The sequence below is a fragment of the Anolis carolinensis genome, chromosome 4 (assembly GCF_035594765.1).
Source record: "Anolis carolinensis isolate JA03-04 chromosome 4, rAnoCar3.1.pri, whole genome shotgun sequence".
NCBI lineage: Eukaryota > Metazoa > Chordata > Lepidosauria > Squamata > Dactyloidae > Anolis > Anolis carolinensis.
In genome coordinates, this window is record NC_085844.1 from 12,893,006 (window position 1) to 12,918,028 (window position 25,023).

A 25,023-nucleotide genomic window follows, 5' to 3' on the forward strand; every position below is an offset into this window, starting at 1 on the left:
TAAGATTGACCTTCCACCTACCAGGAAGTAGACTTAATTTGGAAAAACTTATACAAAATGTATGCATTCTCTCAATGATCTACTTTGCACACTGATATTCAAGGTAAACATCATTCTGAATAACTAGTTACATTTAATGATTCCAAATCTCACATGCAATGAGTGCTGTTGACTTATTAACTCTGAAGTTTGCAGGTGAAAGGAAAATAATGCATTGTCACACAAATAGTTAAATTTAATTAATTGTGTGGCAATTATATTTTTCTCCTTTCCTCTCCTAAGTTTAACTAGTTAGCTTAAAATGCTACTTTCAAAATCTTTTATGTCTTCTTTCTGGGTTTTTTTTAGGAAAGGCATGTTCATAGTCCTTGTTACTGAAAATTAAGCTTGAGAGTAACGTATGCTGGAGTTGGGATTACATGGAAGCAGGGACAGTCAGTTGCTTCTGTGTCAAAGGAATAGGGAATCTATACTGGGTTTTACATTGGACTTCAGAGGATCTATCCAAGGTACTGGAATCTGTTCTCGAAATAGGTTCAGCACTTTGGACCATGTCTTTTCCGATTTGCCACACCATTGCCAGAAAGTGCATCTAGACTGTAGAATTAATGCAGTTCAGCACTATGTTAACTGCTATAACTCAGTGCTATATAATCATGAAATGTGTAGTTTTACAAGGTCTTTAGCCTCCCCTGACAGCGTGTCTTACCAAATGGCAAATCCTAGAATTCCATCGCATTGAGCTATAGCAATTGATGTGGTGTCGAATTACATTCATTTTTCAGTGTTGATGTAGTCTGAAAGCCATTCCGCAGCTCATATATAAGGGTTGTTGAGTAGGAATAAGCTCCAAGAATGGCACCCTAATGTCATGCATAGTATTTTGCTCCTGCCAGGATTATTAGGACTATCATAGTTGTGCAAAGGAAACAGACAGCCTACTTTACTGCAAGTTCATGGAGGGAAGAGCATGTTGAAGCAAGAGATATAAACTTTTAAAACAATCCTAGATCCAGTTATCCTGATAGGAAGTTCAATTTCCTCACAAACTGCTGACGAGCAATGCAAACCCAACTTTCATTGCCTTTGATCAACTCCTGGAAGGGAAAGTATCATCTGAAAAATAATCGCTGGTGGTGGCAGTCAAAGACAAGTCAGGATGGAGTTGCTGTCGCTGATTTATCAAACAGCGGTTTTTGATGTGAATGCCAAAAATACGTTTGATCGAGACTCTTCTCTTGCTTTCAGGGCCTGCGAAGGGGAGAAGAGCAGGGAAATGTTTATCTAGCGTTATATGCAATCCATCACGTAGAGTTGCTCAGACTCCGATGCACATCTGTTTGTAGATAAAAGTGAGCAGAGACCTTTCAAGTAAACCCCCAGGATCTGGAAAACAAAAGATGATATAGGAATGAGGAATGGGCAGAAGGGGAGCTGACCTAGATCTGTTAGCATTAGATAGTGGATTGCAGAATGCAAGTATGGGAAAAACATACCAGTGCCCCAGTTCTTCGGGGCCTTCACCTTTTCACCTTGGCCTGGAGCAGAGATATGATTAAGCAACAGCCTCCGGAAATAGGCTTAGCAGCTGGAGGCTGGCTGGTGTGCAGTGAAGAGGCACGTGGAGGCATCTAAGCGCTGACACTTTGGGCGATTAACAAAGCTATTTCAGTCTTTTTCCTGCCTAACAGCAGGGCTGTGCAGACAGACTGAAAGGTTCAACAACATTTCTGTTGCATATGAGAGCCAGAGTGGTGTAGTGGTTTGAGCATTGGACTACAGCTCAGAGGACCAGGGTTTGAATCCCTGCTCAGCTTTGGAAATCCTTTGGGTGGGTGGCTCTGAGTCATGCTGTCTCAATCTTAGAGGAAGGCAAATGTGACCCCCCACCCCCAAAAGATCTCTCCAAACAAACCCATGATAGATTCACTTTGGGGCAAATATAACCTAGCATAAGTCAAAAATGACTTGAAGGCACTCAACACACAATGAAGTCCCTCGCTATGTTGGTGTGTGAAATAGGGCAATGCTAGGGTAGTAATGGATGGAACCCTGGTGGTTGTGTAATGGAAGTTCTGGAGCCCCGATGGCGAACTGTGTTAAAGCGCTGAGCTGCTGAACTTGCACACCGAAAGGTCCCAGGTTCAAATTCCGGGAGAAGAATGAGCGCCCACTGTTAGCTCCAGCTTCGGCCAACCTAGCAGTTCGAAAACATGCCAATGTGAGTAGATCAATAGGTACCGCTCCGGCAGGAAGGTAACGCCGCTCCATGCAGTCATGCCAGTGGCCACATGACCTTGGAGGTGTCTACGGACAACAGCAGCTCTTTGGCTTAGAAATGGAGATGAGCACCAACCCCCAGAGTCAGACATGACTGGACTTAACGTCAGAGGAAATCTTTACCTTTTTTAATGGAAGTTCCACAGGTGTAACCATTGCAATTTCTTGGATGAGGTAACCATTAGTGCCTTCAATATACAATTTGATTCCCTGAGCAATAGGCAAAAAATAAGCGCATTTAAGATAAAAAAAAATTAGTTGCCCAGTGCTAGTATTCAATTCAATACAAGGTTGGAGTAAATGAACCATCAGTTACACAAGTTTAATTATGCCGTCACGGTATGAAATCTCAGAGAAAATGTTACCTGTAATAGACCACCAAACCTGCTCTTGATTTATGCATGAGGTTGACGAATACACGATTACTGTATATACAGTAGTTTAATTCTGTCTTAATTTTGACCTTTTGCATGTTTTCATTAAATGAGGGTGCTGTTGGTTTTTATCTGCCTTGCACTCCAATCTCATGGAAAAGGTTTAACAATAACAACACTTCAAATTTGTAGAATGAGCAGTGATTTACATCTATTACTTGGTCAAAATGCATAATTTGTGCATTATTGAATATTGTAAACACAAAAGTGTATACCACAACATTCAAGTCCACATTCACTTCTGTTTCTTATCTGGGCAATGAACAAAGTTTTAATGGATGTACAGTAGAGTCTCACTTATCCAACACTTGCTTATCCAATGTTCTGGATTATCCAACGCATTTTTGTAGTCAACGTTTTCAGTACATTGTGATATTTTGGTGCTAAATTCGTAAATACAGTAATTACTACATAGCATTACTGCGTATTGAACTATTTTTTCTGTCAAATTTGTTGTATAACATGATGTTTTGGTGCTTAATTTGTAAAATCATAACCTAATTTGATGTTTAATAGGCTTTTCCTTAATCCCTTCTTATTATCCAACATATTTGCTTATCCAACATTCTGATGGCCCGTTTATGTTGGATAAATGAAACTCTACTGTATTTGTATGCTATCTAGACAATATATGGACTCTCTATGATCAATATGCAATTCCTTGATTTCCATGGATGTCTATCTCTGCTGACTAGGTAAATATGCAAAATCACCTGTCAATCTCCACTATGCATTTTTGTCGTCCATGTGATTGCTCCTTTATACTCAAATGGCAGCATCACAGGGTGCTTGATGTTAGACTGGCCTCCTTGTACACAACCATTCCCACTTCTTAGATTCAGAGGCTCAAAGACTGTAACCAACATCCCTGTGGAGAGGCTGGTCTGTCGGTTTCCTTTCGTGAGATGGCAGTTGTAATTAAGTGCATTTTCCATCCCATTCATTTTTCTCTGGGCACAATCACTTTCAAGCCTGATCAACCCTTGGAAATTAATTGCTAAGAGAGCTTAGAAGCCTTCACAATGAGTGATTGCTGGCAAGTGCAAAGAGCTTACAGAGATGAAGTACAAGTGATCTGGAATTCTCGCCTCACATATCCTGTACAAACAGCTTTTTATCAGAGAGTTGCAACCTCTTATCCACAGTATTTGTTGGAATGCAAAATATGTATTGACAAGAGACTCCTTGGCTTGTGTTTGCAAGCTCAAACTGAACATAATATTGTGTAGTTGCAAATCAGTCTCTACACATGCATGTCAGATTAATATTGTGGTCACTGTAATTTTATTTGTATTTCACCCGCATTAAGATTCAAGGTGGCTTACAAATTAAATCAAAAATACTGGCTGATATCTTCTTAGACATTTATAATGTCGATACCCTATAATCAACAGATTCTATTAATTTTAGAAACTAAGCAGGATCAGCTCCCATTTGCAGGGTTTGGAAATGATATCTTTTGGGGTTACTGACTCCCAAGCCAGCATGGAGATGAGAGCAAATTCTTGGTATCCACTGAGTTTGGCTCCAGGACCTTTCATGAATATCAAAATCCATGGATACCCAATTCCCATTATATACAATAGTGTGGTAAAATTGTGTTTTGTTTCGGGGGATTTTAAAATATATATTTTCAAGCTGTGGATAGCTGAACCCACTGGTGCAAAATCTTCTGATGTGGAGAGTCAACTGTACTTCAACAACAATGAGTATTTTCTCCAACATCTATTAAGCAATGTCTCCCTCCTCTTCCCATGAGACTGCACTAACTACTTTTAAAAATTTCTTATGGAAAGGAAAAGAAAAACTTCATTTGCTGAATACTCCTGCTTGCCAGACATGAGTAAATCGGCAAAAACCTTGCTTTTTTAAAAAAAGGTTGTCTGTCTTCAATTTTCTGACAAAAATAAACCAGAGATGATTTCTAGGGAGGAATACAACCATAATTCCCTGGGGCAACATTTTTGTTCAGGTGTTTATTCCTATCATCAGGTTTCAGATGGAAGGGAGAGGATTTTTCCGCAGACGTAGGAAAGTAACCTCCACAATCAACAGATCCCAGATATATCCCATGTCCCTTTTTTTGCTTCCCTCTGCAGATTAAGTTTCTTCCTGTCTTGGCAAAAAAAATCATGTAGTTCTCTGTGATTAATAAGACAAATAGGAAAAGTTCCCCTCTGTTCCTCACAGCCTTGGAAAATTTGACATATTTGGTAGTACGTGCTTTTTTCATTCCTCTTGGTGTCTCCACTGACTCAGCCCAGGAAGCAGGAAAGCAGTGAAATCTGACTCTCCCCGCATTAGCCAGGTGTTGCTTGGCTGAATATCTTCAGGATTAGACCTAGTTTATACATTCCAGCAAGAGCACAGGAATGTTACACACCCTCCAACATTTTGCAGATGAAAACCAGAAAACACATGGCTAAGCAAGATCAGTTTGTGGTCAAATCGGCAAAAGTTATTCATGAGGAAGAACGGTGAAGCCAGGAGGCAGTGCCGCAGGTTGCTTTTGCTTTAGCCTACTGGGAAAAGCAAAATTCCACTTCTCCTCTTTCCCTGCTGAATCAGAGGAGTGCAGAGTACTTTTCCACTGTGAACTCAATTTGCAGCAACTTTTTTTGCGTGTCAGGAGCGACTTGAGAAACTGCAGTTCACTTCTGGTGTGAGAGAATTGGCCATCTGCAAGGACATTGCCCAGGGGACACCTGGATTTGTTTATGTTTTTACCATCCTTGTGGGTGCTCCCACATGGAGCTGGAGCTGATAGAGGGGGCTCATCCATGCTCTCCTTGGGTTGGCTTGGACTGGCAACCTTCAGGTCAGCAAGCCAACCTTGGAGTCAGCAGTCCTGCCTGGCACAAGGGTTTAACCCATTGTGCCACCGGGTTTCCTGCAGCAACTGAAGTAAGTTGAGGATGAGGAATGGAAACGAGAAGAGAGGAGAAAAACTGGAATGTTTCAGAATTTGTATGTTTGCATATAGAGTTAACCCTCCACATTTGCAGGTGTGACTTATATGATTTGATTAATCATGGGTTCAGTGCAACTCTATAGTGTCAGTTTCTGCCAGAAGATCACCATAAAATAATGCTGGAGGAATAAAAATGTGAGACAGAATACCCCTTAAGGTAGGTAAAGGTAAAGGTTTCCCCTGACGTTAATTCCAGTCGTGTCCGACTCTGGGGCCTGGTGCTCATCTCCATTTCTAAGCAGAAGAACCGGCGTTGTCCATAGACACCTTCAAGATCATGTGGCCAGCATGACTGCATGGAATGCCGTTGCCTTCCCGCCAGAGCAGTACCTATTGATCTACTCACATTTGCATGTTTTTGAACTGCTAGGTTGGCAGAAGCTGGGGCTAATAGCAGGAGCTCACTCCGCTCTTCGAATTTGAACCTGGGACCTTTCGGTCTGCAAGTTCAGCAGCTCAGCGCTTTAACACAATGAGCCACTGGATGCTCCACCCCTTAAGGTACTCTAGTACAATTCTTTAATTAGCTTCTGGTGGAAATTGACAATGAAATTGTGCTGAAAAACCTAGAGATTTCTAGAAAGTTTTTTTCAGGTTATAAATTGGTATTTTTATTTGCAGTTTTTCACTTTCACAGCGGGCTCTATGTTTCTAACCCCAGCAATTGTGAAGGGCTGACTATACATACATGAAATAACGTTGAGATGGGACCCAAGCCTAAACATGAAATTCATTTATGTTTTACATACACCTTATACTCATTGCCTAAAAATAATTCAATGCAGTCTTTTAAATGATTTTGTGCATGAAACCAAGTTTGTTTACACTGAATCATAAGGAAGCAAAGGAGCTGCTATCTCCTCCGCCCATGTGGACACTTTCAGATTTTGGAGTATTTTAGATTTCTGAATTCCAGATAAGGGATCTCAACCTGTGCCATTACCCATGCTGGTGAAAAGGTCCTGCTGCTTTGACCCTGTGTGTCTTGGCTCCACTGTACCACAATCCCTCTTTGAACAGATACTGCCAACAACTGCCAACAGACTCTTTATCAGAATGTTTCCAGATCACGATAAACCTCACATCGGCATTGTAGCCACTGCAAAACTTCCAGCTCGTACAAGGCCTGTCACAAAGCAGCGGAAATGCTGCCAAGCCTCTGCTTCAGAAAATACGCCCAATGCTCTGTATCTGTCTCAGGTGAAAACCTAAGCTTTCTGTCTTCCTCCCACCCTGCCACTGTTCGCATCACTCATCATGTCAATTCAGGGTTCTCGTGTAATGGGAAGAGCAGAGGTCCCCTCGTACTTTCTCATGCAGGCTTCAAATCATGTCATGAGCGCCATCCGTCACCAGAGTGACAAGTAGAAAAGGGGACCTGGTTTATCCATCAAAGGTACAAGTAAACACCCATAACCTTCAAGCCGAGAGAACCCTGCATGTCCAGATCATTCGAACTGAAACCCTATTAACATTTCCCAACAAAAGCTGACACACTGTTAGTTTTTAATGCTCTCACAAGTACCCTTAAGTGATAGTATTTTTCTGCACAGAAAAGGTTATTGGCTGTACAGAAAATTGTTTTCTATATAAAACTATGATACATGAATTACGTGCTTGCTATGGACTGTATTGCACAAGGCGGACAAACCAGCATTGAAACTGGATCTTCGCCAAAATTCTGTATCACAAGATGCTTTATGTATCCTGCTGCTGGTCTGCCTTTTCCTTGCAATTGACCTGTTGCATTGCTACTGATGAAAACAAAAGGCGAATAGCTTGCAGTTTCATATCACCTACCTTGTGTTATGGATCCATTCCATTTCTGTGCTGGCAGTAAACTGACATCAGAAAGCAAAGAAAGATCTGAACAAATGGGAATTTTTACAGACAGGAACTTGGTAAAGGTAAAGGTAATGGTTTTCCTCTACATTAAGTTCAGTTGTGTCCGACTCTGGGTGTTGTGCTCATCTCAATTTCTAAACCGAAGAGCCGGCATTGTCCATAGACACCTCCAAGGTCATGTGGCCGGCATGACTGCATGCAGTGCTATTACCTTCCCGCCGGAGCGGTACCTATTGATCTACTCACATTTGCATGTTTTCAAACTGCTACCGTGTTCCCCTGCTCACTCTGCTCCCCGGATTCGAACCTGTGACCTTTTGGTCCGCAAATTCAGCATCTCAGCGCTTTCACACGCTGCCCCACTGTAGACTTATTCTTCACAAAATTCACATCTAGGTCGTTTTGTGTGTGCATGCATGCAACATACACAAAAAATAGCATTTCTTGTGAAGAAAATGCTGTTTCCTTTGCAAAAAAATCTATGTGTGATTTTTTATTTTTTGCACAATTAAGACTTTAAGAATATCCTTCAAAAATGCCATGGTTTTCTAAGACTTCCTTGCAGTAGGAATATCATTGAGAAATTTGCTTGTTACTTTCGCTGTGGCTGAAGTTAATAAAGAATGCCATCCCATATGCTGCTATAAGTGCCCCATTGTTTCCAGAGGCCCTTTTGGGTGCCTTGCAATTTTGAGGTGGGAACAGTAAAGAGGCCCTACTCTCTGACTCACTCACATTCCTGCTTTTAGAAACAGCAGTTAATGAACAGAAAGGATGATATTCATTTGTATCTGCATATACAATGCGCTTCCCATAGGACTACTGAGTAGTGGAAATGGGATGGAAATTTGGGAGATGGGAACCAAAAAGGCTGTAAACGGAGTCCGTTGGTAGATACAGCTGCTATGTAAGGTTCCCTCACAGGCTGCACTGCAGGTAAAATTACAACATAAACATTCCTTTCTGTTCATATCATCTCTCTTTCTGTGAGTATCAAACAGCCAGCGTGGAAGGCTAGGACGGAGATCAACCAAACAGTGATAGCATTGTAACCAAGAGTCTGGCTTAGGAATCCTCCAGAGCAAAGAAAGGAATGCTCAGCTATTTAATTTTTTTTAAAAAACTCCCAAAAGGGCCAAAATGCAGCTCATATTTAATAGATATGGAATGTTTAAGAGCTTTTCCAGATCTGGAATGACTTTCCAATTTTCATGGGAAAGTTTGCTCCCACGCATATTGGCTCTGTTTGCATATCATTCAGGTTTATGGGGGATGGGATGTGGGGTGCATGTAAAATGTAAAATTAATATAGTTTGATACCACTTTGATTGCCCTGGCTCAATGCTATGGAATCCTGGGAGTTGTAGTTTTACATAACCCTTAGGCTTCTCTAAGGGTTATGTAAAATGCTGTAAAATGCTCTAATGCTGGTTTCTCACTAAACTTCAACTCTCAGGAGGCCACAGCATCGAGCCAGGGCAGTTAAAGTGATGTCAAACCACATTAATTCTACAGTGCAGTAGTACCTGGGAACAATTACAATCAACAACAACAACAACAATAATACTTTATTTTAATTCTACAGTGCAGTAGTACCTGGGAACAATTACAAACAACAACAACAATAATACTTTATTTTTGTATCCTGCCACCATCTCCCCGAAGGGACTTGGGGCAGCTAACATGGGGCCAAGCCCAGAAAAACAAAGTGTAAACAAGTTAAAATATAAAATAGAACAATAAAATAGTAAGCAACAAGCAGTATAAAATCAAAAACGAATTCAAATTTATGTATTTTACAAATACATAAAACAAGATAATATTTTTAAAACAATCCTCTACCATCCCACATTTTTAGCTTTTTTTTAAAACTATCCTCTTCTCCTTCCACTTTCCCACTTTATCATTAACTTGCTTTAACTGCTGCAAAATACAAAATTAATTTCCACTCCAATCAATGGAGACAGAGAATAAAGAAAGGCAAACTCTTGCCATTCCCTGTAGACTCCGGCAAAATGCTGCAGCTTCTTTTAGCTCATGTCTTCTTCCTCATTAATATATTTTGTCATTTTGATCATTCTTTGATATTGTTTGGCCTCTCATGTCTCAGGCCCCATCTACAATGCCACATAAAATCCTGATTACCTGCTTTGTACTGGATTATATAATGGTTGGCATCCTTGAAGTGACTGGCTTGTCCTTGAAGCATCTGGGGGTGGCAGGAAGCTCTGGCATGGGCTGGTCCATGAGGTCACGAAGAGTTGGAAGCGACTGAATGAATAAACAACAACAACTGGATTATATGTCAGTGTAGAGTCATATAATCCAGTTCAAAGCAGGAATTCTGGATTATTAGCTTTGATAATCTGGATTATATGGTGATGTAGCCCCAGCCCCAGTGTTCTCTGCACAGGAATATTATTATCTGCACGTAAAAAGGTATAATTGGTGACTCATTCTATGTAAAGCCTACATGGTTGTTGTGTAGAAGATAGCATTTCCTTAATGGGAGATAAGACTTCTGAACACATTTCTGCACAAATTTATTTAAATTTTGTACAAATCCTAAACTACAGGATTTTCCGCACTGCTGCATATAAAACTATATTTTCCTCCATAGAAAAAGCTGTTTTATGTGTAAAATGGCAGTGTGCAAATTTTTGGAAAAATTAATATTCAACCTTGGAAAGTACTCTTCTCATCAGAGTTTCCCAACACTTAAGAAATGTGGTTTTGACTGTTTTTCAAATATTCTTTCCATTCCTGATTCTTCATCCAAGATTATAAATGTAAAAAAAAGGTAAAGGTTTCCTCTGACGTTAAGTCCAGTCGTGACTGACTCTAGGGGTTGGTGCTCGTCTCCATTTCTAAGCCAAAGAGCCGGCGTTGTCCATAGACACCTCCAAGGTCATGTGGCCGGCATGACTGCATGGAGCGCCGTTGCCTTCCCGCCGGAGCGGTACCTATTGAAATGTGAGTAGTCACATTTGCATGTTTTCGAACTGCTAGGTTGGCAGGAGCTAGGGCTAACAGCGGATGCTCATTCCGCTCCCGGGATTTGAACCTGGGACCTTTCGGTCTGCAAGTTCAGCAGCTCAGCGCTTTAACACACTGTGCCACCAGGGGCCCCATAATAAATGTAACTAGCGTGTTTCCCCGAAAATAAGACAGTGTCTTATATTAATTTTTGCTCCCAAAATGTTCTAGGTCTTATTTTCAGGGGATGTCTTATTTTTCCATGAAGAAGAATTCACATTTCTTGTTGAACAAAAAAATGAACATTTATTATATACTGTACAGTAGTTGTCATCACAAACCAGCATAACCAGACAAACTGTGAATCCTATCAAGAATTTCTTGTTACTACCATTATTTCCATGTACAACACTCTATGGTACGTACATTTACCGATCCTGCATGCTCTGATGTTCTGTTCCTTGGACATGCTTCCAAACAAAAACTTTGCTAGGTCTTACTTTCAGGGGAGGCCTTATATTTAGCAATTCAGCAAAACCTCTACTAGGTTTTATTTTCTGGGGATGTCTTATTTTAGGGGAAACAGGGTTGATGGAATAAAAGTCCTAGCTACGGGGATCTCTTTTTCTGACATTGTATGCCTTGAAGCCATTTCCAACTTTTGATGAGCCTTAAAGGATCTTTAAAGGGCCTTATCAAAAAGGCCCATGGATTTGCTGTGCATAAGGGCAATCCATGGGCTCCCGGCCAGGGAGGCGGTGGGGGAGAGAACCTGCCACTTCCTACCCTGCATCTCCTGCCTTACTTTCCTCCTTATCCCATGGGGCAAAGCATTGCTGTCCAGCTTCCCCTCATTGAAGGGAAGGCTCTGATATTGCCTTGGTGGGCACTGTTTCATCTTCCTTTTCAACATGGATTCCAGCTGGAAGTGCCTTGACGTTGTATGAAAGGCACCATGCCAAAAAGCTAGGTGATGCAGCCTATGATGGGCAAATTGGCCTGTTTCACGAGGTGACAAGAGAGTCTGACTCTCTTAATGTCATCAATGAGTTTCTATAGCCAGTATTACACGCTGAGTACTGTATCCCATATCTGAGTAGCTTGGGACAAGAAGTGTTTGAGTTTGGATATTTTAGAATTTTGAAATACCTGTATTTGCATATATAAACACAATGAGATATCTTGGAGAGGGAACCTAATTCTAAACATGAAATGCATGTATGTTTCATATACAGTGTTCCCTCACTACTTCGTGGTTCACTTTTCATGGATTCGCTGTTTTGCAGTTTTTCAATAAACTCTAAAAGACTGTTATAAATCATAAAAATTACAATTTACAGCCTAAAGAAGGGAGGAAGGAGAAACCAAAGGGAGAGAAAAGGAGCCCAAGTGGCAACGGGAGGAGAAGGAGGCGATTTATCAACACACAATTGGTTGATAAAGATTTAAAATAGTGTATAACTACTAAAATAATGTATAAATATTAAAATAAATATAGTGTCCCTACTTCACGGATTTTCACTTATTGCGGGTGGTCTTGGATAAGCGAAGGAGCACTGTGCACTTTATACACACAACCTGAAGAGAATTTTATGCATATTATTTTATGCATACAATTTTCAAACATTTCAGATTCCAGAATTCCAGATAAAGGATGCTCAACCTGTACCATCATGCCTGCTAATCAAACTGTCTTGGTGCTTTGAGCCCTTGTACTCTGGCTCAAACTGCATTGCAGTCTCCATCCACAGATATGGCCAACAAATGCCTACAGGCTCTTTATCATTTTTTTTCAAGATCACAACAAACCTCTTGTCCCATTGGTATTGTAGCCACTGCAAAACATTATCTTTGCAAAGGAGCAAAAACACTGTTTCACTGCCTTTTCAAGGAAGTCATTGTGGGACTCTTGTCCATACATATTTTTGTTTAACCCATTTGGAACCCTTTCCTCTCCTTTCTGGGACTGGATAAGTATGTTTGATTGCAGTTTTAAAGTTAGAGAAGAAATGTCAGAAGGCAATGGGGGATAAGACAGAGGAAGCATAAGCACAAACAAATTGCCAAATCCAAACTGCTCTGAGTGTCATGCAGCATGTCCACGCTTCTGCTTTTGCAAATGCAAGATATTAGGCTCAGGACTGCCATCCCTTTTCCTCAGAGTCAAACTTTAAAGTCTTTGCCCTGAAATTCTGAAAGGTCTTTGCAAAATTACTTTTGCGGACCATGACTCCAAGATTCAGAGAGCTGTAATGAAAAAAGGTAACTTTCTTAAAATCTGAGGCTTGAACTTTCCCCCAAGGTTCTCTTTTTGCCACTGGCCCTTTGCAAGCTGGGAAAGTGTCTGTTGTTAAACGTCTGCTCAGGGAACAATACGGTAAAGCAATCTTCTCGGTTTCCACTTGGGCAGCTTTCATCAGCATTAAGTTTTTGAGTATTTTGAAATCAAAGCCACAGGGAAAAGGAAATAAAAGCCTCCGTCACATAGAGTAGCATGAAGCATGTACACATTAGCCATAATGGGTCCATAACGCTGTCTTATTAAAGTCATCTTTATAATGGAGATTTATTATTTGGTTAATCATCCGTAATGACTCTTAGCAAGTGGATCGTAGGCTGTAGATGTTCACTTCTGTTCAGACCAGAGTCACTCTTTGGCCAGCATACTATTGTATTGATTCTCTTTCCATTATATTTCCATCCTTGGGCTCAGCTTAGATTGTCACAGGCAGTGCCATTATAAGCAAGAATACCATGGTAATGTTTCACTAACAAAGACTAATGGAACCAAAACTTCAAGCTCTCTTCTTTGCAGATCATGTCTAATGGTCACAGAAATGAATCAGTTCATGATGTCATTGGGTTCGACTGTGACCTTCTATTCAGGGATCAGAAAGAAAATGATTTATAATGAATTTATTCAGCTGTGATATGGGAGGCTATTAATGAAAGTGTGTGTTGTGCTTCAGTTTTCTGTCACATGCGGGTCAGATTCGTTCTTATTTTATTTGTAAACCATGCACACATAAATGTGCATGACCAAAACTGCATGCATGTGAAAATTCACATTTTATTGAAGTGGATTATGAAAAAATGTGAGGAACAAGTACATTTAGAGAAATGAATAAACCAGGTATAGGTTAAATACCCAACAGGGACCAAATATTAGAAGCTAAACAGGGTTAGCCTTACTTATTACTTGGATGGGATGTCGGCGAGATGCTGGTACTTGATTTATATTATTCCAATCATGAGCTCCCTGAAATGCTGCACACTGGACAAACAAAGCCACAGTAGCAAGCAAAGATAGCAGAGTCCATTCACAGCAGAGTATAGCTAAACAGCTTTTCAGCAGAATACAATTATTACTTCTGACCTTTTTCCTGCAAACTGTTTAATAAACTCACAGAGTCTGTACTTGCCATCCAAAAACAACAGATGACTTTAATCTTCAGTAGTTCCACTATTTAAAAGTAAAAGTTTTCCCTGACACGAAGTCTAGTCGTGTCCGACTCTGGGGGTTGGTGCTCATCTCCATTTCTAAGCCAAAGAGTTGGCATTGTCCATAGACACCCCCAAGGTCATGTGGCCAGCATGACTGCATGGAGCACTGTTACCTTCCTGCTGGAGCAGTATCTATTGATCTACTCACGTTTGCATGTTTTCAAATTGCTAGGTTGGCAGAAGCTGGGGCTAACAACAGGAGCTCACCCTGCTCCCTGAATTTGAACTGCCAACCTTTTGGTCAGCAAGTAGAGCAGCTCAATGAGCCACCGGGGACTCCAGTCTCACTATTTACAGCTGTACAGTTCAGGATACATCCAATCCACAATCAGGCATATACTTAAAAGATGAGATTCACTCAGCAGTGACATACAGCAATATAATCTCAGGTACAAATCACAGATCACACGAAGAGAAGAGAGAAAGAGTGAGCATTTCACTCTCCTTATATGGCCATCTGGTGACTTGTCATCAATAAGGGAGAGCCCAAAAGTACTTGTGGCTCTGAGGTTGGAGAAAGGTTAAGTGACATTTTAATGTCACACATCATATTCACAAGCCTTGTATCTAAATTCAAATTCCACTCTTTCTGACTAAGCAGAACAAACTGCAGCCTTCCACAACTCCAATTAGGTCGAGTCATGATGTCTAATGAAAAGAAATGCAGGAATTTCCATCCAGCATCTGGAGGGTCACACAAATAATACGGTGAGCTGGATTTGGTCTGCAGGCCCTTGGTTGGACATATGATATAACTAGAAAATTCCCAGTGACCATTTTATCCACGTGGCATGGGGAAATGAAACCTCAGATATGGGTTTTGCAATGATGGACACCTTTCTATGCAAGAAGGGAAAAGTTGGTATAACAATTCTGCCCATCTACCTGGTTGCTGCTGCATTTAATGTTAGTAACAGCTTCTGACTGGATTGTACCCAAAGTGGCCTGGTGGCCTTCAATGTAGTTGTGAATAGTTGTGAATACAGGGGAAAATATTTCTGTTAGTCTAGTATAGGATGGTTCATTGTGTCCTGTGATGAAAAAGATTTGGAACATTATTTCCCTTTTTCTGATCCTCTTACATGTGACAATTGTTGCGATTGCCAGATCAAGAACATCCCAGGTCTTGAGATTTCTGAATCCAGACCCTTCGGTCTATGAATGTTTCTTAGAGCTTTCGAGTGGTAGAGAAAGAGGGATGACCCCTTGAAAAGTCTACAACAGATGCTCCAAAGCAGAGACAGCAACACATAACAATATGCATATACATACAAAGACAGACAACATATTTTTCAAGGCAGTATTCTCATCCTGAAATTGTCCCCCTTCTTTATGAAGACTGAAGAACGGCCACAAGGCCCTGAGACTCCAAGGCAGGCCCTGAGATCTGGTAACCCTATTTGCAAGGCAAGTGCATGTAAGATGAATTATGCTCTTTTAGTGCTGGTAATAAATCAAATGAAAATGAATGATCTGCCTTATGCTGCATATTTTTTTTCCCAAAGTCAGCAAAATATAACCTGCTGTTTCTGGCAGAACTGTGCAACTCTGAACTTCAATCCTCCTTTTCGAGAAGACAGCCAAGGTTTGCTGCATGAGGTTGGAGAGAGGCCTTTTACCATAGTGCTAGATATCAACTAACCCTTCCTACTGAGGCCAATGGCATCTCTTGCAAAAACTTATTCTCTCAGAAACTTGACAGTTGGCTCCAGCCATATCCATCCACATTGATTTCAATGCTAAAGGCACTGCTTCTAGTTTATTTGAAGCCAAAGAAGGTCAGTCATTGGAGGAGAATTATATTTCATGCTCCAGTCCTGATCCACAGGAAACCTTCTTCAATCCCCTTCCATGTGTTGACCTGACCTTATTTCAGTGATATGATTCAAACACAGGCTTTTATTATTTTTTCATTATTTTTTCTGTTCTCTCTGTCTCCCCAAGGGATTTCAAACCAAGCATGTCCCTGCCATTGAACTATCAGTGGTTTGAAGTCTTTGCTCCACTAATAGGTGAAATGTTCCATGCAAAAAAGACGGCAGAATGTTTCATTAATTCATCTGTATAAGCCACTGAAACTTGTCCATTTTGCCAGAATTGGAATAATTCAGAAGCAAAAGGAATAGTCTGATCCTCACTAACCTAGATGTTCTCATCTTCTCTTATCATACAATGCAAACTTTTAAGAAGAGAACCCATTATTATTCTGTTTTCTTCTGGCCTGTCTTTCCATGTCCTGTTTTTCCTTCTCCTCAAGCTGTTTTTCTTACTGTCTCCTCCCTTTCCTCTGTCTCTTTCATCACATTCATTTTCCTCTTCTCTTTCACAAAGTTAAAAAAATAGAAAAGAAGGTTCATGTTAACAGTGCAATCCTAAATCAAAGATGTCAGCTGTAAATAGGATTTGACTCAAGTTTCTTCTGCCAAAAGAAATAGGTTTGTTTTCTGCCAGCAGAGCCACTCTGCCATTAGTAGATGGTAACTTCCATTTCAGTGGTGCAGCGAGTCTATTAACCTGTACCTGGGTAGGATATTTAAGGTGCTAAATCTTGTTCTCAGAAAGTGCTTACACCTTGGATTATTCAGACTATGACCCAAATCAGATTCGCTGCCTGCTGACATGGATGTCACCAATTATTAGCATCCTGCTAAACAAATTGGCAAAATAAACAAAAACAAGGGTGAGTCAAGAATGGAATCAGGATAACCCAAAGACTCAAGACACATATATGATGCTGGCAAAACATTATGTCTGGGCAAAGTCCATCCTTATCAGAGCTTAGCAAGTAATGTATTGCCACAATCTGAAAACCACCTTCTCTCATTGGTAGCCATAAATTATCTGTGTTTTCATTTCCAGCATCTGATGGAGAAAAGTCACTTAAAATCAGTCATCCTCGGAGATGTTCTAATTCATCTCACATCAGTCTATATAATATCTGCAAACAAGAATGGCTATGATTTTTCATGAGAAAGAGAGACAGAATGATGAGTTTGAGAAACGGAGGCATTTTTATATAAGCAGCACAAGACAACTTTTATTTGTAATGGTTGCTTGCCAAACTGATGTCCTTATCTGAACTTTCAAACAACTCAGAACTTTGAAAACTATCTATCAAGGGATGTTTACCAAAGCCTAAGGGGATACCTTAAATTGAAACAGAATATTTGTTGAATCATTTCTACAGGTCTCTAGGGATGCAAATCGCTGCCTGCTTTATCTTCACATGTGAGAATGAATTATATGTGCAGATTATTCCTGCTGTGGGAGAAAATTAATATTGTTGCATAGGATTCTTCCTGTACCCACCTTGTTATGAAGTGTGCTAGGGAATTATTTTTGCATGGAAATACACATGTTTTTTCATGCCAAAAATTGCAATGATTTTTGATAATGAGAACATGGTTCATGTGCAATGAAAGCATGTTTTTCTGTGCAGAAAAAATGGCTCAGATCCTGCATTCGAAATGTACTTATGATATCATAGCTAGTACACTCTATCTGGTGATAAAGCCCTGAAACCCATCTTAAAACCCAATCATGATGGAGTTCTGTAGGGTGATGTAATTAGCACTTTCCACCAGCAAACAACTATGTGGTCCTACCTGCACCATTGTTTGCAAATGGCAAGGGGCTGGTTACACAATGCAACCCACACAATGCAACACCATCACCTAGCTGGCTGGTTTTCAAGGTGCATTTCAAAGGCCTTTGCGGTTTTAGCAATGGTGCCACAACTGTAGAGCCAGTATGGTGCAGTGGTTTGGGTGTTCGAGGTCGACTCTTGGGAGCAGGATTCGATTTCCTGCTCAGTCATGAAAACCCATTGGGTGCTTTGGATGAGTCACACACTTTCAGCATCAGATAAACTCATTATAGGATTGCCCTAGGGTTGCCAGAAGTTGGAAACAACTTGAAGGTACACGATGGCAAACCACAATTGTACATATGAATAGGAAACAATTGTACATATGAATAGGAAACAACTAAAGAGTAATAAATTTAATTTATAACATTGCAATTGATAACTTCTTGGCGTAGAAAAAACATGTGTACAATTGGTCTTCTGAATCCATCATTCTGTAGTCATGAATTTCACCATCCACAACTTGAAAATTTCCAGGAAAAAAAATCCCAAAAGCAAAACCCGATTTTGTCAATTACTATAAGGAACACTTTTTACTAAATCATTGTATATGATATGTGACCTTCCATGGATTTTGGTATCTGCAGTAGGTCCTGGAAATAAAGCCACTGGACACCAAACACCCATGGACAAAAGGATTCCCTGGAATGCTTGCTAATACCAAGAAAAAAATGAAACAAAAACTGGCTGTTGTATTATCCTTTTCAACAGTCTCTTGAATGGTGGGGTTGTTGTATGTTTTCCGGGCTGTATGGCCATTGGCCAAGTTCTAGAAGTATTCTCTCCTGGCGTTTCACCCACATCTATGGCAGGCATCTTCAGAGGTTGTGAGGTATAATCCCTTGAATAGTCTCTTGAATGTCTCTTGAATGTCAGGAACAGCTTTTCTCAACCAGGAAATGAATAATAATGAATACTCTTTCCACTCTTGGCCAGTAGTGACCTTCCAGAGTCTTAAGAAGATATCTTTAACTCAACCAAGGACAGTATAATTACTAATACTACATCTGGGACCTTGTACATGCAACACATGAACTCAGCCTGCATATGCTTTGCATTCATGAAGTACGGTAAGTCACCTTGAACTAGGTAGTTAAGAGACCATCTTTTCAGAAACTGCCAAAATGTTCCAAGGGGGTGAGAAGACATTGAACATGGTCAGCAGGCACTTACTTGCTGCTTGTGAACTTGCCTTAGAAGTAGAAGCCATTGAAACGTGGTAGAATCTTTCTTCCAAGGATTCTAGTGTTTGTGGCTCTCCTCCTTACTTCCTCCTTTCAATAAACTTATGAGATAGATCAACCAATGAGTGTCATGGCTTAAAGAATGACCATCCAAAGGTCACCCAGTGAGTTTCATGACCAACTGGAAGCTTGAACCTGGATCTCCCAGGCTTTTTAAAATCATAGAGTTGGAAACAAGGACAAGGTTTCAGCCAATTCAAACCCCTGTCATGCAGGAAAAGACTACTACATAAAATTGAATTTCTCCATCATTTGCATTCTTGCACACAATGCCTGGTTCAGCCCCCAAAATCATCATCTGAAAAGGAGTGGGGAAGCAGATAGCAAGAAAGACCTCATCCTGAGACCCTGAATGTATGAGAAAGTCATTTGTCCCCTCCTTTAGTGCCATCCTCAAGGATGTTATTTTTGGAGACTGAGAATCTTGTTTTTTATAACACATCTTTCCCCATAATGAATTCATGAGCAGGTCTATTATTATTCCAACAACAACAGAAACTTTAAAGCAAAAGAAAGAGCTATTAACTGAATCCTCAAAAGAAATATAAAGAAATATATATAATCTGCTTCAGACTATCTCAATGTTCATGCTAACTCAAAACATGGCGCACATTGATGAAGTGCATTTCCTTTTCGAAATGCATGAATACACAAATGAGAAGAAAGCATAGCTACACAAAGGCTAGAGCTGAGGCAGTAAACGAAGTAAAAGTCAAGAGAAAACGAGTGGTTTTAAAAAGAAAAAAAATGTAGTATTGTGGTATCTTTAATATTAACCTTTTTTTAGTAGAACTGCTTAGATTCCCTGCATCTGAGAAACATGAGTATGAATGTTTTGCGTTTCCCTCCTGTTTCCTTTTCTTTTTGTGTCATTTCTTTTTAAGTCATACGCCTGAGGTCAGGAACTGTGTTGTTGCTTTTTGGAATGATGTATAAACCGCTCTAAGAGGCCTTCTAGGTGCTATAAATAAATTACTGCTTCTAATTTCAATGCATTTTGAAAATACATTCAGTGACTTCATAAGTACTGAGCACTCTGCTTTCTGATGGTGCATCTTCACTGTAGAATTAATGCAGTTTGACATCACTTCAACTGTTATGCCTCAATGATATGGAATTATATGAGCTTTTTTTACATGCTTTTTAACCTTCATTATGAAACAGTGTTGGCGCTCACCAAACTAGAACTTCCAGAATTCAAAACGATCGTAACAGATTAGAGAGATGGGCCAAAACTAACAAAATGAACTTAAACAGGGACAAATGCAAGATACTCTACTTAGGCAGGAAAAATGAAATGCAAAGATACAGAATGGGGACGCCTGGCTGTACAGCAGGACATGTGAAAAGGATCTTGGAGTCCTCGTGGACAACAAGTTAAACATGAGCCAACAATGTGATGTGGCAGCTAAAAAAGCCAATGGGATTTTGGCTTGCATAGATAAATAATGCCGGCCACATGATCTTGGAGGTGTCTACAGATAACTCCAGCTCTTTGGCTTAGAAATGGAGATGAGCACCAACCCCCAGAGTCGGACATGACTAGACTTAATGTCAGGGGAAAGCTTTACCTTTACCTAAATAGGAGTATAATCTCTAGATCCAGGGAAGTCATGCTAACTCTCTATTCTGCTTTGGTCAGACCATACTTGGAATCACACTGTGTCCAATTCTGGGCACCACAATTTACGGGAGATGTTGACAAGCTGGAATGTGTACAGAGGAGGGCAGCTAAAATGAGCAAAGGTCTGGAGAACAAGCCCCATGAGGAGCGGCTTAAAGAACTAGGCATGTTTAGCCTGCAGAAGAGAAGGTTGAGAGGAGACATGATAGCCATGTACAAATATGTGAGGGGAAGTCATAGGGAGGAGGGAGCAAGCTTGTTTTCTGCTGCCCTGCAGACTAGGACGCGGAACAATGGCTCCAAACTATAGGAAAGGAGATTTCACCTGAACATCAGGAAGGACTTCCTCACTATGAGAGGTGTTCAGCAGTGGAACTCTCTGCCCCGGAGTGTGCTGGAAGCTACTTTTTTGGAGGCTTTTAAATAGAGGCTGGATGGCAATGTCAAACACAATTTTCCTGCTTCTTGGTAGGGAGCTTGGTAGGTCTCGTCCAACTCTATGATTCTATGAGTCATAGCATTGTGCTGTGGCAGTTATAGCAATGTTAAATCACATTAACTCTACCTTGTAGACACATCCTAAGGGTGACTTTGTGCAAAAATAAGTCATGTAGGAATAATAATAATAATAATAATAATAATAATAATAATAATAATGAATTTATTACCCGCCTCTCCCTCTGCAGTGTTCTCATCTTGCAACCTCAGCCAATATTCCTCAGCAGCTCCATGGATTCACTTCATCCCTTTTCTGTCTATACAACATATTCAATGTCCCTTTTTATGTTCTGCGTTTCCTCATTTGTTATTCTTGGCCTGTGATCTCTGAGTATATTAATACCATCTGCTGGCTGGTTTTTTGCACAAGATATTTTAAAAGCATTTCTTTCTTCTTCTTCTTTTTTCTTCTCTTCCAAAGAACTGTTTTAATAATGGAAGCCAATGATTTACATCAGTGTGAGGAAAAACATTATTTCACAAAGGGACTGGGAAGAGTGTCCCTCCCATGTGCTCTCTTCCCAGAAATAAATCTTACATCGTAGTGACTGATGATTATGCTGCCCATTAGCAGGCACTCGATGCCCTGCGGTGACTGCACATCTTTGTTAATTTGAAGATAAAAGTGTAAGGAGGGCTCAGCTGGATCCATCCACAGCAGCATCAGATTTCTCATATAGTGTATCTACACTGTAGAATTAATGATGTTTTACACCACTTTTACACCGTTTACACCATTTACCCTTTACACCGGAGCCCCGGGATGGCTCAGCGGGTTAAACCACTGAACTGCTGAACTTGCCAACTAAAAGGTTGTCAGTTCGAATCCAGAGAGAGGGGTGAGTTCGCGCTGTTAGCTGTAGTTTCTGCCAACCTAACAGTTTGAAAACATGCAATGTGAGTAGATCAACAGGTACCACTCCAGCGAGAAGGTAACAGTGCTGCATGCAGTCATGCCAGCCACATCACCAAGGAGGTGTCTATGGATAACGCCAGCTCTGGCTTAAAAATGGAGATGAGCACCAACCCCTAGAATTGACATGACTAGATTTAATGTCAGGGTAAAACCTACTAAACACCACTTTAATTTTCATGAATTCTATGGAAATTGATCTGCCAAAGAGTGTGAGCACCTCACCAAACTATAATTCCCAGGATTTTATAGCCATGGCAATCAAAGTGGTGTCAAACTGCATTAATTCTGGTGTAGATGCACCCTAGTGGCCAGATCCTTGTTCCACAGATTGATCCTCAACTTCTCCATGGGTTCTATCAAAATTCATGATTTTGTCTGCAAAAAGATTGCCCTTGACTTCTATATGAGGTCGATTTATACACATTTATATCCTCAGCGCATTGCTGTTATTGGAGTGCATCTTGACAGGGCAGAAATGGCAATGCTGATCTGGATCAGAATTATGGGAGGCTATACTCCATGCCCCCAAGCTGACTTGGGAGCTGGATGGAGGCTAAATCGCATGGTCCCAAATCCCCCCCCCCATGGTGTCTAGATAGCCAAGTGGTGCTGGAACCAGTTTGGTGTCACACACCTAGGATCCTTACTTTGTCCCCTCAATCTGTTGTTGGCGATGCCCACCAGGCATGAAAATGGCACTCTCCTTCACTCAACACTGGGAACAATAATATCCAAACTGACAAAGTAATGTGAGAAAGGAGAGGAAAGAGAAATCTGTCAGAGTTTTATATTATTTAGGTCATTTCTTATGTGAAAATGGATAAGTGTTTGTAAGAATCATGTCCTATCCATGTATGACCAGCAGCAATCAAGACACCTGCTAAAGACTGAGTGCTATTAATAGAGACTGAGTAAATCTTGAGTTAGTGATTGTGATAGTGAATGTGATTGTGATGGTGAATATGAAGGTGATGGTGTTGCTGTTGGAGTGGAGCCGAAGAGAGTTTTGAAGACGGAGAGTCTGGAAACCAGAGAGTTAAAAAGGTTGGAGCTGAAGAAAGCTTGAAGATAACATTTTGTTTTGCCAGTTGAAAGCTGCTGATAAAAGCCAAGGACTGTTATGTTTGTATATATTTTCATATAAATCTTTCTTTACTAAAAGTCAGTTTGTTTTGGGGTTTTCTCCTTGGAGGAAGGGTGCAGCTTCCGCAGAAGGGGTTGAATGTTTGGAACCCCAGTTTGATAGCTGTGACAGAATCATTCCCCCATCCATTCACCAATTACCTGTCACTCAATTTTTTTCAGGTCCCAGGCAGTCAATGGCACCATTTTTGTCTCTAATGGACAGCACAAACAACAGATCAAGAGGACAAGGTAGGTGCCATGGCTGTGTAACTAACCATTCATGGCTGCTTCCTGAATAGGTGATGGCTTGTGATTACATGTACCCAAAGTCATGGTCTACTCTACAGCTTTGGGAAAGCTTCAAAAGCATCCTATGACCTTTGTTAGTATAGTTCAAGGCCATGTTAAAGCAAATCAACTCTGTGCATAATGTCATTGGCACAGAGAAGATTTGTCTCATCTTTGGTGTAAACTGATGGTGAATATGTGCCCTTGGTGACCCTGCAGAGTGCTATTTATTCCTCCGCTTCTGTGTGCTTTCACAGGTATGCCTGTCCTTTTTCATGAGTCATGAGCAGTGAAAGGCTTTCAAAAGCCGGTTCCAAATAACTAGGCAATGAAGGGTGGCTGGCTTTTAACCTGACAAATTACGAACTGTCTGCTCTTTCATGGCATCCATGAGACAGGAGGAGCGGAACACCAAATGGCCGGTTGCAACCATACAGCATAATCACCGCCGTCTAGTCAGTGTCCTCATTAACAAAGGTGGAGCTGGAAAAATTGGTCCCTAATGCATATTGGTCATTATTTCCCTAGAACAGCCATTTCAGACCGGATTTGACAGAGAAAATAAGTCTTAGCATTACATGTGTGTATATATGTCATAATATTTTATAATAATAAGTTACATCTCTTGGGTTGGCCTTTTTCAGAAAGTATGCTCATATTTGCTTTTATTATTTTATACCTGTAAGTACTTGCCCTACACTGAAAAAAGTCTCTATGCACCTCAGTGCTAGAGTCAGCAAGCTCTGACAATGTGGTGTAGTAGTTTCAGCATTGGATTATGACTGTAGAAATCAAGGTTCAAATCTTGACCATGAAACCCACTCCCTCAGCCTCAGAGGAAGAGAATGGCAAACCATATCTGAACAAGTCTTGCCAAGGAAACCCGGTGATAGATTTGTCTTTAAGTAGCCAAAGGGTGGGAATGACTGGAATGGACACAACAATCACCTTTGTTTATTTCTCTTCTAGACCTTGTCGGTGAGTGAGTTTTTTTAATGGTCATTATTGTTCAATTCCTGCCATTAACATTATTCTATCTTTAATATAACCAGGCACCAGATCATGTCTGCTCTTGGAAATGAAGCAGTGTCGGCCCAGTTAGTACCAATGAATACCAGGTGTTGTGGGCTTTATTTCAGAGGAGAAAAAACTGTGTATTCCTTACCAAAGAAAACCTATGAACTCAAGTGATCTCCAAAGTCCAGGGACACCATAAGTCAAGTGGTCCTTTAACACACATAAAATTACTCTGACCATGAGTAATGAGTTCAAGGCCAGCTCGGAGCCTATGTTTGTCTTGTCTTTGTTCTATGTTAAAGGCATTGAATGTTTGCCTTATATGTGTAATGTGATCCGCCCTGAGTCCCCTTCGGGGTGAGAAGGGCAGAATATAAATACAGTAAATAAATTATATGTATATATATATATACACACACACTATATATATATATATATATATATATATATATATATATATATATGGAGCCCCTGATGGCACAGTGGGTTAAACTGCTGAGCTGCTGAACTGGAATCTAGTTCAGTTTGAATCTGGGGGGGTGAGCTCCTGCTGTTAGCTCCAGCTTCTGTAAACCTAGTATTTGAAAGCATGCAAATGTGAGTAGATCAATAGTGGGGATGTAAATGGCGCTCCATGCAGTCATGCTGCCACATT

General features: G+C 40.5%; 1 long non-coding RNA gene across 1 annotated transcript in view; it reads left to right on the forward strand.

Annotated features, from left to right (window-relative positions):
* The first annotated feature begins 22,708 nt into the window (after positions 1 to 22,708).
* Positions 22,709 to 25,023, forward strand: part of LOC107983738 (uncharacterized) — a 50,284-nt gene continuing 47,969 nt past the window's right edge. Inside the window, exons 1-2 of the long non-coding RNA XR_010005861.1 lie at positions 22,709 to 22,982; positions 23,244 to 23,312. This is a non-coding gene — a long non-coding RNA (uncharacterized LOC107983738). The remainder of the gene's footprint in view (positions 22,983 to 23,243; positions 23,313 to 25,023) is intronic.